This window comes from Squalius cephalus, assembly GCF_949319135.1.
Source record: "Squalius cephalus genome assembly, chromosome: 1".
NCBI lineage: Eukaryota > Metazoa > Chordata > Actinopteri > Cypriniformes > Leuciscidae > Squalius > Squalius cephalus.
In genome coordinates, this window is record NC_137122.1 from 2,406,075 (window position 1) to 2,424,347 (window position 18,273).

Consider the following 18,273-nt stretch of genomic DNA (forward strand, 5'->3'; position numbering starts at 1 on the left):
CTCTCTGTTCTGTGTGATGGAGCTGATTTGAGGATTCTTGGATCTTGTCTGTTCATTCCTGTTTTTAGCATCTTTTTTCATTTTGAATGATTGCTGTAATTATCTTAATAAACCTCTGCAGTTGTGTTTAATAAGTCTCCTTTCCTGAGATGTTTGTTCCCCTTCATGAGCTCGTAATGTATCGTAATATAGAATAGTAAGTGTGAGTATTAATGGGTCGATTATTGATTAAATATGCGTTTTCAGCCGTTTATTGAAGATGGTATGTGTAGAAACTCCCTGAAGACAGTTAATATCTGCTTTACAGACGCTCATGTGCAAATGCAGGTTTATTTTACCAAGCTGATGCTAATAATTACTTTACAACACTTTTAAAATCTGTTTTATAATTCAGGAAACTGCTAAAATAAGGAAGGGAGACTAACAGTAATGCTCTCGTGTGCAAAAGAATATCTTATAAACTGTGTTCAGAGCAGATGTGTGTTGAGATAGTGCGGTTCACAATACGCATGTAAAGCAACACTTCACTGTGGCATCGTGTCTCTATACAGCAACTCTAGCAGGATTTAATCACTCAGTTGATCAGAACAGAGGAAGTTAATAACCACTGGAGGAGCTGATGATGATTAAAGGAGGAGCTGTAACTATAGATAATGAAGAGGAAGACTGACAGAAACAGAAGATGTCTGATAAGTGTGATCTGTGTCTGCTGGGACTGATCATTCTCTCTTCACTTCTCTCTGTCAAGGTTCTCCTCTGACCGTTCTGTCAGTCGTGTCAGTCTAATCTGTCTATTTTAGTGGTGTTTTGTTCTTCCCGCTGTTCCAGAGGATCCTTGCTATTGTTTAGTATATTTTCCCCCTTAGTTTTCTCTGCTTATTCTGGAGCAATGCAGCTGTTATCTGATTGGCTTGAGTAAACGGTGGGTGGAGTCCACTTATCTGTGGCTTTTTCTGCATGTTGACGCTAGAAGTGTTTCACAATCCACAGATGCGTGCAGCGATTTACAAATGCACAGATAGCGACATTTATTTGGAATAATGCAACAATCCTAACCCCATTCTTTTGCTTTGGGACTTTTAGGATATTGGAAATTTCAGTGAAACTTAAGGTGTGTGAAAACCCTGTACACGTCCATACACTCGAGATGCACAGAGATGATCAGATACAGGACATTTCTGATTACACACTCTAGATGTGTTCAGAGATTTCCAGTATACCAGCAATTGCTGATGTTGTAATGTTTAAATCCTGGTAAGCATGAGGCCAAGAAAGAGCTCAGTTCTTATAGATTTATTAAAATCCTAAAGCAATCCAACAGTGCCAGATGTTACATAATGTGCTGCGTTCCAGTCCAAAATTGTCATGCCCTTCACTTGCTAACTTCCCTCCGACTCGTTCACTCGGATGTACGTCATTACGAGTGCCCACTACTGGCGGAAACTGCGGCGGGCTAACCTGGAACGTCCTAAGCCCTTGATCATTTGGAATTGGAGTTGATTTATTATTTACATTTGTTTTCCCTTTAAGAATGTATGTAATGCATCATCCAAATGTATATATGGTGTTTGGGTTGTTTTCAATTAAAAAAAAATAGAATTAATATATCATAGAGTTGTTTGTTGTGGTGGTGATTAGTCGAGATATGTGGCGACGTCACAATCGTACTGCATTGTGGGACATATAGTTGCCTGAAGTGTACATATGAAGTAGACTCGCTCCCTCGGTCAAAATCGAGGGAACGAGGGTCTGGCCATATAAACTTCCCTCGTCCACTTCACGAAGTGGAACGCACTTCAAAATGGCGGCGGGGATTCCCCCGAGGGGAAGTGCTTAGGTAAGTTCGCAAGTGCGTGTCTAAAAGTGGACTGGAACGCAGCACCAATCAGCATGTACATCACACTTCAACTCTTACTCTACACCTTTTATAGGTGACATGTGGACTACAGCGCCATCTCCTGACTAATACACAAACACTACATTCCCCCATTACTTAAAGGATTAGTTCACATCAAAATGAAAATTTCCTGATCAGTTACTCACCCCAATGCCATCCAAGATGTTCATGTCTTTCTTTCTTCAGTGGAAAAGAAATTAAGTTTTCTGAGGAAAACATTTCAGGATTTTTCTCCACACAATGGACTTCAACGGTCACCAAATTGTTGAAGTCCAAATCAATGCAGTTTCAAAGGGCTCTGCACGATCCCAGCTGAGGAATAGGGGCTTATCTAGCGGAACGATCGCTCATTTAATAAAACAAATAAACATGAATCACTGACTTATTTAATAATTCTATTTTTTTTTTTTTTAATGATCAATTTATCATTTTTAAATGAAGTATTGCATTATTTACAACAGGGGCGGAGCCAGACGATGTAAACATTCGGGGCTTAGCCCAAACCTAGGGCGGTCCGGGGGCATACTCCCCTGGGGAGATTTTTTTCCCATTTACGTCAGCTAAATGCAATATTTTTCAGGCTGTTTGAGACAATAGAATGCTAAAAAACTCTACACTATCTGGAAAATAAACACAGTGGTATCTGGTGGCGTGTAAAACTTATAACACCCCTTTTAGACTGGGGCCAAAACGCCACCATAACTCGCTGATAATAATTTAAGTCTCATGTGTGCAATAAAAGTTCCAAAGACCTGTGTCTTATTATTAAATTAGCAATATTCTACTGCTACTATTTATTCATTATTACTGTTCACCATAACAATTCCTTTATGTAAATACTAATACGTTTATTACATTATTACAGGCGCATCTCAAAAATGTTGAATATTGTGGAAAAGGTCATTGTGCTGCACCACCAGAACAAGAATGACAGATTCAGTTCTCAGGAAACCGTTGCAGGTGTTTTGAGTTGATTAGTTGATTAGAGATCTTGTCAGGTCGTGTAAAAAAATCTTTGTTCTAAAATTCTAATACGTTTTGAGATAAGCGTACTGGAGTTTTGATTTCCATGAGCTGTAAGCCCTTATCATTAAGATTAAAACAATAAAAGGCTTGAAATATTTTACTTTTTATGTAATGAAAGTAAAATATAATATGTACCATTTCATACAAGCTGTGTGTTTTGGTCCCCAGTCAGAAAGACTGAGAGGAAATGTAACAAATTTGTTATTTTAAAAATCCTAAAAGATTTGGGGCTTTTGACAAAACATTCGTTGTTGTCAGTGGTTCATAAGATCACTTAGAAAGTGTAAGTAAACGATTAATAAACTATTTAAAAGTACATTCATACATCTTAAATATTTCTATGTTCTGTATCACTGTGTTGTGTTTGTTTCCTTTTTCTGTTTAGAAGATAACAGTAAAATCTCCTTTGTAAAAGCTTTACAAGGCAGAACTAGTCCTCACTTTAGATGAGCTCACAAAAAAAGTGAACTGACCACAACTAAATGCTTTATAACTACCTGAATTAACCATTAATTATTGACACACTAAGTAACTATTACTATATGTCTGAATAATAAGATGTATGAATGTACATTTAAATAGTTGATTTATGTAACCCAGATCATTAACTCAGGTCGCTAATATTAATAATTTGTATTATTTTATTTATATCACTATAAAACTAACAGTAAGAAAAGAACATGAAGTAAAATGTATTTATTTTATTATAAATAATCCCAAAAGAAAGAGAAGGTTCCTGAGCTGATTCCTGATTGGTGAGGTGAAAGGTTAGCCCCGCCCAGAAGATCGCGCACAAGCAGAAATGTAGAGAGATTGCGAACGACACGAGAGTGAGAGCAGATGCGATTGAGTGATTTGAGGGAGAACAAACTGTTTAATAATCCAGCAATAGATTAACAAGTTGAGAAGTAGATTTATGAGGTATTAATTATTTAAAAAGCTCACGCTTTGAGAAGAGTGCGATGTGAATCTGAACGCGACGAGGAGAAAAGACACTGACGTGATAGGATCTGAACTAAATCTGTTTCTTTGAGAAAATACTTTTTTTTGTCTCTGATTTATATTTCTCCTTGGTGAGTACCAATTTCTTCATAAGAAATGTATTTAGGTAATGTGGATACTGTTTTTGGACACTTAATGTGAAAAATACATTTGAAAAAGTGATGATTGATACAAAAAATGTTTGTAAATGCTTTAAGTGTTTTCTAATATAATCTGTGAGTGTATATAGTTATGTTTAAATGTTTGAAATATTATATTTTTTCTGTTGTGAAGTGTGTGCCATGCGCTGCTAGCTTTGCTCTCTGTACACAGACTCTAGTGTGTTAATCAAGCACATGGTGACTACAGGGATTAAAGTGAAAAAAATTCTTCTGACTGAAATTTTTTTTTAGGGCAAGTCATATTCTTTTACCTTTTTAAATAGTCGAGACCAATAGCGTTTTAAGGGGAGACGTTTTAACCGCTTTAATATTGCCAGTAGGCGTATTTTAAAAGCTATTTTAAAGGGATAGTTCACTTTGAAATTAATTTTTGATATGTTTTAGCTTACCTGAAGGGCATCCAAGATGTAGGTGTCTTTGGCTACGTTCACACTGCAGGCTGAAATGACCCAATTCCGATTTTTTTGCCCCTATGCGACCTGTATCCGATCTTTTCATGACAGTCTGAACGACACAGATCTGATCTTTTCAAATGCGACCCAGGCCACTTGGGTATGTGGTCCCAAATCCGATACATATCCGATCTTTTGAAATGCGACTTCAGTCTGAACGGCCAGGTCGCATGTATCCGACCCACACGTCATTGATACGCGAAAAACGTCATAATTCTGCATTGAAGTAGTCGTCGGTTTGAAAACGGACTGCATATTCGTCGAGCTGAGGTAAATCTGCCGAACGGGTCGACCTCGACGAGCCCGTTAATTAAAAAAATAAAATAAATCCCACGGCCATTATATATACGTTATGTTAACTTATTTGTGCTGAATCTGATATTACATAGGTCAGCGGCTGCTGTCTGGCTCTTGTGTAACGGTCGCTGCGTGCGCTCGTGTGTGTGTGTGTGTGTGTGTGTGTGAGAGAGAGAGAGAGAGAATCACAGTTAGTTAAAGTTTAGCTACTTCCGCAAACAACAAGTGACGTCGTTGACCGTTGAGTACTCTTCTGCGCATGCGGGTCACTTCTGGGTCATTTCACGTTCACACAGGAGATCACAAAAGGTCGCATTTAATTGGAAATGTGAACGGCCTTGCAAAAAAATCGCATTTTTTCAAAAAATCGGAATTGAGCATTAAGCCCTGCAGTGTGAACGTAGCCTTTGTTTCCGCAGTAGTTTCAATTTTGATATTTTTAGGTCAAACCGTTCTTGTCTGTCAGTCATATAATGCAGGTCGATGGTCACTGGCTCAAAACACAAGAACAGAGTCCAAATTAAAACAATTCCCCATCGTCCAAATGAAACAATTCCCCATCATAAGTACACATTGATGGCCTAAGACACGAAACGAGCGGTTTGTGTGAGAAAACGAACAGTATTTATATCGTTGTTATCTCTTGAAAACAGCACACGTCCAAATGATCTGACGGCGCGGGCGGGTATAGATATATTCATAGATGTCGCCTTGGCTACTGCAGTTCATTGGAACGAAACCGTAGACAAGGTGACTCTATGTATATATCTATACCCGCCCGCTTTTTTTTTTTTTTCAGAGATACCAAATGTTTGGAGGTTTCACCATGAAAACAACTTCGCCTTGGTCTTTAAAAATGTCTGACATTAATTTAGTGATCAAATGTAGCATTCTTATGGAAATATGATAATATATTGTAATTATAATTTAAACTGGACTACTTTTCAAATTGTATTTCATAAAACAACATCTCAGGAAAATGTTAAAGGGTTTCAAATAAAAAAAATACTTTGTTACAGAACAGGGCATTGATTTCAAACGTGTCCACTGTAGAGGACATCAGGACTTAAATCATGTTTATCAGGCATTCTGGGAGACACAACAAGTGAATATGGAAATAAATTATACATCAATATTCCTATGAAATATTAGATATTATTATTAAAATGTTGCCAATTATTACTCCAATTATTACACTTCTTTTTTCATTAAATGTTGCTCCAAGAACACATTAATGTGCAAATTAGATATAGTGTATATAGATACATTGCATTGAATGGGAATATTAATTTATGGCCATTTTACCCACATATTGCATAAAGTAAAATGGTGTATCAATTAATTCCGTTATTTCTTTCATAACATAGTTGAGAATCATCTTTATACAAATTCTGGTTAAAAAAAATCCTGAAACCCCAAAATTTATTGGTAATTGAAAAAAAATCCCATTGTTTTTGCACATATAATTTCATGTCATTTTATTTTTTAAACAACTTAGTCCTTGCGTCCACTACAGAGGACATAGCATAACGTATGAATAAAATATTATTATTAGCAGTCCCAAACTAGTTTTTGTTAATACAATGTTGGTATGAGCCACTACAGTCATTTAAAAATATAAAAAATAACACAAAGAAAAATAGTGGCATTTTGGGGTTAATATGGAAACGACAGTTACCATGGTGAATACACAATATTAACAATAACTGTAAATGAAACATGGAAACTGCTCCTGGTGAATAGAATGAGAATCATACCTGCATTACTTTTATTTCGTGTAATTTACAACGTAACGGCGTTGCATGCTCGTAGTTTATTTTGCACTTGATCAGTGAGGCGATACAGCGCGCGCCGCCGCATTTGCGCGTGCAATTGAGTGTGCGCTACGAGAACAGGATAACGACTGACAGGACAAGAAAGTCCGCTTTTCTGAGGTGAAAAACTTTATTTCAGCGTACACTTATGTCACTGCCTGCCTGGTAGTTCCTATTGTGCTGGGTTTTCTGAAGTAGTCATGATTCGCCTCTCATAACATAACATGCTCTAAACACGCACGCAGAGTGGAGGAGGAGGAGCGGCGCGGGGAGCAAGGATCACAGCGCAAATTTGAACTATATCGATGCGATATGGTCTAATTCCATATCGCATGTCAAAAAATATATCGATATATTTTTTATATCGATATATATCGCCCAGCCCTACCTGCATTATAAGTGTGTCACTGAAATATAGTTCTACCTCAGCGCTCAGCTGTAGCCTGACATGCACTTTCCGTGAGCGGTAATTGAAAACCCGGAGTGGACCATGAGCGGAGTGATTACAGAGTGCTTAGAGTGGAGAGAGGAACGTGCTTTTGCTTCACTCCAGGCTTTGATCACATCCCCCTCAGCAGGGTGAATACACCTCATCTTTCCTTAATTTAAGACCTATTCAAACTAAAATTAAGATATTTATTACACTATTTGAGAAATGAAAGCCTATTTACGGCCTTAAAATTATGAAAAGTAAATTGAAGAATTTAAGGACAGACTGGAACCCTGCAATTGACGGAAATCCGTCGTAGCGACGGAGAACTTTAATCCCTGTGACTAGCATGTATGTGTTGCCTATATCCAGTGGTGTAGTCTACGCGATACGCAGGTATACGCCGTATACCCACTAGAAAAGGCCAAGGATTTCCGTATACCCACTTAAAAAATCGTGAGGATACGTAACAACTTCGTTTTGTGTCAGAACTTTAACTTTCATTCATAAATTCACCCCGTCAGTGTTTGCGAAGCGACACCGAATCGCGGAATCCAGTCACAAATGGAGCTTGCTAAGCAGAACGTCACGGAATTTGGCTATTTTTGAATGAATAAATCAAAAGTAGGGCTGTACAATGAATCAAATCTCGATATGGACTAGTGTCTGTGAATATTAAAGCTAAAAGAGACTGCAGTTGTTCTACGCGTCTCTGGGAATGAGCGCTCAATGTGTGCTCCACTACGCACACACACACACGCACACTGAAGCACGCGTGACTCACGCTCGTGGTGTTTTCATACAGTATATATTATGATCGTGCTGTTATATTACAGTATACTCACTACAAAAAACTAGACTACACCACTGCCTATATCCAAATAATTGAAACAGACATTTTGGTCATTAGAAACTGTTTATTTGAATGAGTTACTGATGATTGTTTTGGCTTTGTTTTTGCAAGGCCAGGTTTTGTTCTTGTGTTTTATTTTTCTCTTTTGTGAGTGTCTGAAAAATTGCTGCTGTGATCCTGAATCCTGTCCTGGCTGTGGACTCTTATCCCGGGTTTGGACTGGCGAGCCATCCCATCGTTTCGTACCTGGAAACAGAGGAAAAGGAGTTGTGAGAAAAGGAGTTTTCTGATTGGGTAGGACAGAACTGCAGACATTGGCCCTCATTTATCAATCTTGCGTAGAAACGGGCGTATATTGGCGTAAGATTATGCTTACACTCTTCTCATCGCCTGATTTATGAAGCTGTGCGTACCTTTGAAATTCTGGTGTACGCAATACCTGCCCTTGATAAATGCCGCGGCTGAAATCGATCGTCATTAGAATAACACGCCCCTATATATTCAAGTCTCCGCTCCCCCCACGCCCTCATTTTACGCCATGGACACACGGAAGACGGCAAATTAAAGAGAAACTTCTTTGAGAAAGAGAAAGCGAAACCAGGGAAGTGGAAAGAAACAAAATTGATTTCTAGATTTTTATTATTAATGACGCTTATTGTTATTTAGAAGAAGAATGTCGTTATTATTATTATTTGTATTATTATTATTATTATTATTTAAAATAAGAAGAATGACATTTTTATTATTTTGTCAGTCTGAATTATTTTTTTGGTCATTGAAAGCCTTTCATTACTAAACCCAGTCCGTGCACACCTGCCGGGCCTAACCCTGGCCTAACCATCGTTTCAAAGAATAGTAACGGCGAGCGCGTCGAGTATAAACGCCTCGTCCGTTTGGGGAGGTGCGCGCGCAGTCTGCGGAGACTCGCGCTGCGGAGCCAGGCGAAAATATAAACAAGGCTTGAAACTTCAGGTAAAGCGCACAGGCTCGCAACTTAAGGAATACATATGCCTACAAATCAAATGCTTTGGTAAATTCACACAAATTAAACATTGAAGTCCATGTTGCACAAAAATAAACACTTAAGTTTATAATTACTATGTTGTTGTTGTTTTTTACAGTGGGTCATAATATATTATATCTTTTAGTTTGTCAGTGCGTTTTGTGGTGTTAGGAATTGTTTTTCTGCGCATTCCCGCACTCAAAACGTGCGTACACCACCTCCTGAGCTGGCGTAGGATTTGAGCGTGCCGTACGCCAACGTCCATTTTGATAAATCTCAAAGTCACCGTGGTTTTGGGTGTACGCCAGGTGTACGCTGGAAATTTGGTGTACGCACTTTTGATAAATGAGGGCCATTGTGTTTTTCAAGTTTCCCAGGATTTCCCTGAAGACAAAATTATATTTGACCTTTTTCTCTTCATAGACTGAACTGTGTTAATTTTTGAACAACTTTCCAACTCAGTAATTTTTTGTAATTTGAAAACAAGACATTGAACTTGAAATTGAAAAACTTGAGGCTGAATTTCTGAAATTGATATTGGAAAATTTTAACTCTGTGTTTCTGTGTTTATCATTTATTCGAAATACTGTGTGTTACGGTTATCTTTTTGTTTTTATTTAGTTTTTCTTTCATTCTTTCAATTTTAAAAGATACAACTCATGCAAAAGAACAAACAAATAGAAAAACACACTTACCTTTTCATTAATTAGCTGCATTCCAGTGGTCTGAGTGGTTAATTGTTTTTATTCTTTTCTTACGATCGTCTTTGCTCATTTTTTGCTTCAGTGAGTCGATCCAAATCTTCTGCTTCTGGTCCATAGTTTTGCTAAATAAATGTTGCTTGCCCACTAGAGGGAGACACAGGATAAGGATGAAAACTATGAATGGAAATAATCGCATTGATCTAGTAAACTAATTATCATGATTTAGTAACATTAATCAATGGAAAATAAAAAATTTTAATATTATAAAATAAAAGTAAAAATTTCAAAAAATTCCAAATGTTATAAATGCATGAATGTTATATTTATATATTTTTTATAATTATATGTAATTTTCATAAGTGTTTAAAACATGTATAATAAATAAATGTTGCTTGCCCACTAGAGGGAGACACAACATAAGGATGGAAACTATGAATGGCATTAATCACATTGATCTAGTTCATTTTTATAACTTATGGTGTACTGACAGAATTGTTTTATACAATTAGTGTACATAGAATCTGTGAAATGCTTATGGATTATTAAATGTTATAACATACATATACACATATGTTATATAAGGATTTATACCATATATGGTGCACTTATTATAAATGTTGTAAACACTGATTTATTTTTTCACACAGGTAAAGGATTCACACAGGTAAAGTAATCAACAGGTTTATTTGCAGAAGTATGTGATCGCAGCGATGGAAGCAGGAGAGTAACTGATGAATACAGTGTTCAGGATAGATGTCTGTTCTGAAATGGAGATCGAGGCAATGACTGAAGACGGATGAAGGAAGCAGAGATGACTGAAGACAAGTTGTTCAGGTAGGTATCGTGCAGGTAAGGAGTCAGGTAAGTGCATGCAGGTGAGGGCCAGAGAGGATGATGGGTAATGTAGTGAGGAGGTGGTGACTAGCTGGTGACCGTGACAAAGTGCACCATAAGTGAGTAAAAACCCTCACCATTTATCCGGGCTTGGGACCGGCACTGACATTAAATATAAATAAATAAAAATATAACTTTAAAAATAAATATTTTTGTAAAAATGAAACATAAATACACATACTACCACTAAAAACATTTTTAAAAAAATACAAAACTACAAAATATGGGCTAACTTTACATCTAAAAGAGTGAAGTGAACTTTTGAACAAAAGAAATGGACTGGGGCGTACTCGTCCAGCCACTCGAGACCTAACCCCTCCCCACGGCACGATTTACGACTCACCCCACAGTCAAATACTCCTGATCAACAATCTAAGATTGTGTACAGATCCAAAGGACTTAAACAAAGCAATCCAGTGAGAGCATTATAGACTTCCAGCAAAATCAGATATAACTCGTTCAATGAGTGGAGCATGTTACTTTTCTAAATCGGATCCTCATCCGGGTTTTATCAGATAGTGCTAGACGAGGAAAGCGCAAAGCTATGCACCTTTAACACGCCATTTGGAAGGCATTGTTTCCTAAGGTTACCGTTTGGCATCAGCTCAGCCCCAGAAGTATTCCCCAGAACCGTGCAGCAGCTTTTCGATGGAATCGAAGGAGTAGGAGTTGATGATGTAGTAGTATGGGGCCGCACTAAGGAAGAGCACGATGCAAGACTTCGAGCACAAAGAACAGGGTTAAAACTGAATAAAAAGAAGTGTCAGTTTGGTGTAAGAGAAATCACATACCTGGGAGAGAGACTGTCTGAAGAAGGGGTACAGCCGGACAGAGAAAAAATCCAGGCAATTGAGGAAATGCCGGAACCAAGAGACAAGAAAGACCTGCAGAGAGCCTTAGGGTTAGTAAACTACCTGGGGAAATTTGTTCCAAATCTGTCAGCAAACACAAGGTCATTAAGAAGCCTGTTGGAGTCAAACACTGAGTGGCAGTGGAAAAGGGAGTATGTTGAAGAGTGGTTGTGGTTGAAGAGCAGTTTGACTAAAGCCGATGACCAGGATAAGCCACTAAAAGTCTCTACAGACGCATCGAAATCGGGTTTAGGAGCCGTTTTACTCCAGCAACATGACAGCGAGTGGTATCCAGTCGCATATGCATCCCGCACTATGACATCTGCGGGAAGAAACTATGCGCAAATAGAAAAAGAGACTCTAGGTGCAGTGTATGGCTGTGAGAGATTCCATGAGTATGTTTACGGAAGACCAGTCATCCTAGAGACAGATCATAAGCCTCTCATAGCAATATCAAAGAAACCACTGGGAGAAGTGCCACCGCGCATACAAAGACTAATGCTTCGCCTACAGAAGTATGATCTGGCATTTGAATTTAAACCAGGCAAGCACTTAATAGTGGCAGACACCCTGAGCAGGGCTAGCTTGAGTAATAACACAAGCACTACTGAAGAAGATGTGCAGATTCACCTGGACTCTATCAAAGCACAGATGCCAGTGTCAACTGCAAAGTGGGCTGATATAGCCAATGAAACAATGAAAGATGAACATTTGAGAAGAGTGATAGAAATAATTCACATGCCGGGGGAAGGAGTGTTGGATAACCCATACCAACACTTTAAAGATGAACTGTCGGTGCTAGATGGAGTTCTGCTAAAAGGAACAAACATTGTCGTGCCTATGTCCATGAGAAAACAGATGTTAAAACTTGTGCATGAGGGACACTTGGGAATGGAGAAATGTAAGAGGTGGGCAAGAGAGGTGCTGTATTGGCCGGGCATGCACAGAGACATAGTGACATTAGTGCAGCAATGTGAAGTATGCCAACGGCACAGATATCAGCAACCAAAAGAGCCCATGAAATCACACGACAAACCAGTGGAACCATGGAGAAAGGTTGCAATTGGTTTATTTCAACTGAAAGACAAAGACAACTTGTTGCTCATGGACTATCATTCCAATTACCCCGAATTTGTGAGGCTGTCAAACACAACAGCAGAGCAAGTGGTTGTGCAAACAAAAGCCATATTTGCACGTCACGGTATTCCAATAACTGTAATAAGCGCCAATGGACCACAATTCAAAAGTCAGAGCTTTAAGGACTTTGCAAGAAATGATGGCTTTGAACATTTAACATCAAGTCCCCTTTACCCGCAATCCAATGGCTTAGTGGAGAAAGGAGTGCAGATCATGAAACGCCTGCTAAAAAAGCCGCTGAGACAGGTGAAGATCCATACCTGGCTGTTCTTAACTACAGAGCATTGGAGAATGGCCTTTCACTGGCGGAAATGCTCATGAATAGGAAACTGCGGACAAATCTTCCATCAGCGAAGCATCACAAGGTACAGAGTACACTGAACTCTGCGAATGAGAGGCAGGCGAGGCATTACAACAGAACAGCCAAACCGCTGAGTCCACTAGCTCAGGAAGAAGTAGTGCGGGTGAGATGTGATGGACAGTGAGAGACTACACCCAGGTCATATGAAGTGGAAAGATAATGAGGCGGAACAGAAGACACCTGCTGAAAGTGCCTCAGAGAGACACAAGAATCAAGGAAAGTGTCTCACATGACCTGGAAATCTCTAAGCAATGTGAACAATCAAAAGTGCAAGGCAAGTTATCAGAGACTGATGAAGAGAAAGACGTTGAGACTCAGACAGAACGTCCAAAAAGACAAATTAAAAGACCACAAAGACTGATTGAAGAAATGTGAAGATGTGTTCAGATAACAGATAAAGGTTTTTTTTTGTAAAACCAGGGTAAGCAGAGATTATAAGGGAAGAATTTTGTTAAAGTTTCACATTTAAGTGGAGACAACTAAGAATTGTAAATGGTGGAATATAAAGAGTTATTTGTATTATTTTGAAGGAGGATCAAATATTGTTTGTGTTTGAAGTTTAAAAAAAAGAAGGGAAGATGTATTGATATGTGTTCCATGCTAACTGGGCCACTAGATGGCAGTATAAATTATAACCCAAAACGGATCGTAAGAGAGCACAGTATATGTTGATCATAGATTGTTTATCAGTCCCCCATTCTTGGCCTACTATACATCTCATCAGATTTAGTACTTTGCTGCATTTCTCTTCAATATATTTGACATGAACTTTACATGTTAATTTGGACCTAAATATTTCAAATTTGATACCCTTTCTAGTGGCTGTTTATATGAATAAAGTTTAATATTTTCTGAAATCCTCTTTTTAGTAAAAAACTGACAACACGTTTTGGATATAGAGAATCTAAATCCCCATTCCACTGACCATTTCTCTACAATCTCAATCGCTTCTTGAATTTTTTGCACTATATATTTAACATTTCTTCCCCTCTTCCACAATGCTCCATCATCTGCATATAATGCTGTTTTAATTCCTGGATGAATTCCTTCATATATATCATTGATCATTATGTTAAATAATACAGGACTGTGGTGTTCACCATCTGAGATAATGTATCCTACTCACTTAAAAATGTTGGGTTAAAAATAACCCAACGAATAACCCAACTGTGGATTGGTATAGCACCTTCCCAACTGTGGGTTATTTTAACCCAATGCATTGGGTTAAACTCCAGTTGGGTTAAAGTAACCCAACAGTTGAGTTAAATATTTATTTTTTATTTATGACCTTATTTTAATAAATAAAATACACATTGTTTTCAAATACAGATTGTTTATTTGTATAAACAATACATATGTTTCAACAAATATATTTTTCATTTACAAACTATGTATTGGGGAGTCTAGCATTTAATGTAAATATACATAATTGTGTACAAATTCAAAATGCACAAGTGTACATACAACACACATAATAAATTCAAAACCTATGTACAAACAGTACACATTCAAAACCTACACAAAAATGCACATAGCTTACATACAATTGTACAGCATACAGCACACAAAAATTAAAAATGAACACTAAATTTAGAACTAATAACCTATACATTTAATTCAATAACCTATACAAATATAGACAGAATACACAAATTAATAACAATAAATCCTAATCACAACTTTATTAAAAGGTCTTCACTGTACACTGAATGCATTGATGTGTTAGTGTAAACATACCTTGAGTAATAAAACTACAAATACATATGTTGACTACTGGACCTAATGATGATGATGATCAAAGTTCTTAATGAGGCAGGACCTCCTCCAGATATTGCATGCTACAAAAACTCCCAAAATGGGTGCAGGGGTCTTGAAATAGTTTATGTCATAGATGTAAAACATTTTTGAAACACATCAAGTCATGTGGATCCGGGCTTGTCTCACTGTTTCTCACTTGTCTCCAACCTTAAAAGAATAAATAATGTTCAGTTGGGCATGCACTGTAACAACATCAACAGTGTTAAATTATAAAAAAGTTACATCAAAGCAGTGCTGTATTGAATTAAATTATGGTCACTCTAATTAGTCATTACACCTGCTGTTAAATGGTTAGTTCACCCAAAAATGTAAAATCGGTCAATAATTACTCGCCCTCATGTCTTTCCAAACCTGTAAGACTTTCGTTCATCTTCGGAACACAAATAAAGGTCTTTTTGATGAGTCTTACAAATTTCTGTCCCTCCATTGACAGCTACACAACTATCACTTTTAATCCCCAGAACGGTAGCAAACACCAGGTAATAAAGGTAATACATGTTACTCCAGTGGTTCAACCTCAATTTTATGAAGTGACACGAGTATATTCTATCCCTTAACCATAATTTATCACTTTATTTACAACATATTAAACTCAAACGCATGTTCACGAGAGCACCTCGACGCATGTGTGTTGTGTTAATGCGAGAGCAGACGACAAAAGCGTGAATGCAACAATTATGTATTTTTGCACAAAGCACATAGTCGGTTCATAAAATTGAGGTTAAACCACTGGAGTCACATGGATTACTTTAATGAAGTCTTTACTACCTTTCTGGGGCTTGAAAGTGGTAGTTGTGTAGAATGTCAATGGAGGGACAGAAATCTCTCAGATTTCATCTAAAAGATCTTCTTTTGTGTTCTGAAGATGAGCGAAAGTCTTACAGGTTTGGAACGACATGAGGGTGAGTAATCATGACAGAATTTTCTTTTTTTGGATGAACATGAGCTGAAGAGCAGTGTAATTTATCAAAATTGATTTGATAGTGTTGCTTTTACTTACAGGCCAAATGTCATTTAAGCTGCGCTTCATTTCAGCATATGTTGGACACACCATTTTTCCATTTGTGAGGTATGGCGATGATGGAAGGATGTCAGGCCATTTCTCCGGGATCATCTTTGAAAGACAAGAAAAAAACAGTTTTCAACTATACCACACGTGTGTGAACCTAATTTCATATGCACTTAGACACAGCCAAAACAATTTTCCAAAATAAGACACCCCTTACATATAGAGGGTATGCACTGACGTCACTTTCCCGCCGAAGAGCTGTTGCGTGACTGGATTTAATAGGGGAAACTGCGAAAACGTGAGTAAAACAAACGATTATCAGTTTAAACTAAAGGTTGGACTCGATATAGTGTTCCTTACAACTTAACAAAGATCCAGTGATCTGTGGATATTGACATGCAGCCAGGAATCCTGTTTCCTGATATTTATATGAGCCTGATTTAGACACCGGGGAAATAAAATAAAATAAACTAATTTGCCTGTGAACGCTTTATATAACGACAATATAAGTCCGGGTGATCACTTCTATCAATGTTATATATATCATATCGTCCAGCCCTAAAACTTTTATAGTTTTTTGTCAATGTTTATTTAAAAACATCCAATTATGCACTCCATTTGCTTCTCTGTACTGTAGTGATGGGTCGGTCATGAATGATTCGTTTATTTTGAACGAATCTTTAATATGACTCGGGACTACCGAGTCTGTACTGGAAACAGAAATGATTAGTTCATCTCTTGAGTCTTCGGGTTCGAGTCCGAGTCTTTTGTTCTTCCTGTCAGTCCCATAGAGGCTATGCTGTCAGTACCGGAAAGAGAAATGATTAGTTCATCTCTCGAGTCTTCGGGTCTGATTTTTCTGAGTCTTTAATTCTTTTGTCACATGACAGCACTGGACAAATAAATTAGTTACAAATTTTTTAACAGTAACATGCTACATTTTTGTTCTCAAATTATAGCTTTTTAATTTCTTTCAATTTATAATTTAAGAATTTCTGTTATGATGGTTCTTTTCCATATGGATGAGGTACTAAAGAGTTGGTAATGCTTTAAACTTTATCTATGATGGGGCAAACCACTTTGATAAAGATCTATATTATATATATATATATATATATATATAGTCTGATAACAACAGTTCCGTGACATAAAACTGAACGACTCGAACCCGAGAGATAAACTAATCAATTCTGTATCCGGTACCGATTGCATAGCTCAGCTTATGTAGCTGTCACGTGTTGAAAGAAATGACTCGAACCCGAAGTCGATAGACTCGAAACGTGAACTAATCAATTCTGTATCCGGTATTACAGACTGCAAAGCTCAGTTTATGAGGATGTCACGGGATGAACAAACGGCTTAGATTGGGTAAACTAACAGACTGCATAGCCTGAAGACCCAGATAAATAAATTAATCGTTTCTGTTTCTCATAATTTGGCCTCTTCCTTGCATTGCAATTTTTTTCTTATTCTAAATGTGATCAACATTTGATGTGTTTGGGGAATTTGGCTATTGACATGTAACATTTAAATACATTCTGCTGAAATTAACAAAATGACTTGAAAAAATATTTATTCATTTTTATGAACGAGATTCAAAGATCCGAGTTAGTAAAATGATCCGAACTTCCCACTACTACGTCACGCGCATACATATTAAACTCACCATTCCAAGAAAACTGTGAAGTCTGGGATATTCTCTAATGATTTCTTCGATAGTTTTTGTTCCAGAGGATCAATTCCACGCACTGCAGTTTTTTGAGGTGGTGTGTGTCTCATGAACTCCTCGACTTTGCTGTGAGGACTTCTTGCTTTCTTTTGCCACTCAATCATTGTCAGTCATCAAACAGCTCAGACTATATTGAAATAAAAAAATACTGTAATGAAATTACGGAAGACAGCTGGAAAAAAAAAAAAAAAAAACATAAGTAATTATCTGTACCTGGATCTCTAGTAGCCCCAGCACTGCACATTTGGTATCTCTAATCATTATTCAACTTACCAACTTGTTAGTAGAGGGACTCCAAGACCGGTGCCAGATAAGGAAGACATCCAAAATGTGTACTACTGTACACTGTCCAGGACCAGAGTTGAGAACCATTGTCATCCAGCAGCTTAATACTTTCATTTACTCCTTTCTGTGTTAGAATGAAGCAGAAAAAAATAAATATTTTCAGAAAAGTAAACTAGTCCTTAAAAACTTGTTACTACAGTAAATCAAGGTAATCTGTGTATTGGAAAACATCAACTTTCTTTAACTAATCATGAACTAATCGTTTATTTGTTGCACAATGTTTCCCATTTCAATGTTGTTGGGAATATCTGCACTTTTTCATCTTTCTTTCATCTCGGAGATTTCAGCGAATTCAAACGCTTCTCACTACCTCACAGCGCTGTTGTGGTGTCGTGTGACCGATGTCTGAGCTCGCGCCGCTGGGCCGAGCTGATAAATGGTCCGTGCACTACGGTTCATATGAGTAGAGCTCTTTCGTTCCGCATTTAGTGACAATTGTAGTCGCACCTGTACGAAAAAAAGTACGTTACCAGTCTGGAGCACTGCTTCA

General features: G+C 37.6%; 1 protein-coding gene and 1 long non-coding RNA gene across 1 annotated transcript; one reads left to right on the top strand and one right to left on the bottom strand.

The window, feature by feature from the left end:
- The window catches only part of LOC307169706 (extracellular superoxide dismutase [Cu-Zn]-like), a 128,613-nt gene that overhangs the window by 40,020 nt on the left and 70,320 nt on the right, over nt 1-18,273 (top strand).
- Nucleotides 14,538-18,126, bottom strand: LOC307166572. The gene is made up of 5 exons (XR_013822655.1): nt 18,094-18,126; nt 17,712-17,847; nt 17,376-17,565; nt 15,701-15,814; nt 14,538-14,847 (listed from the first exon to the last, which is right to left on the bottom strand). It is a non-coding gene; the product is annotated as an uncharacterized lncRNA (long non-coding RNA).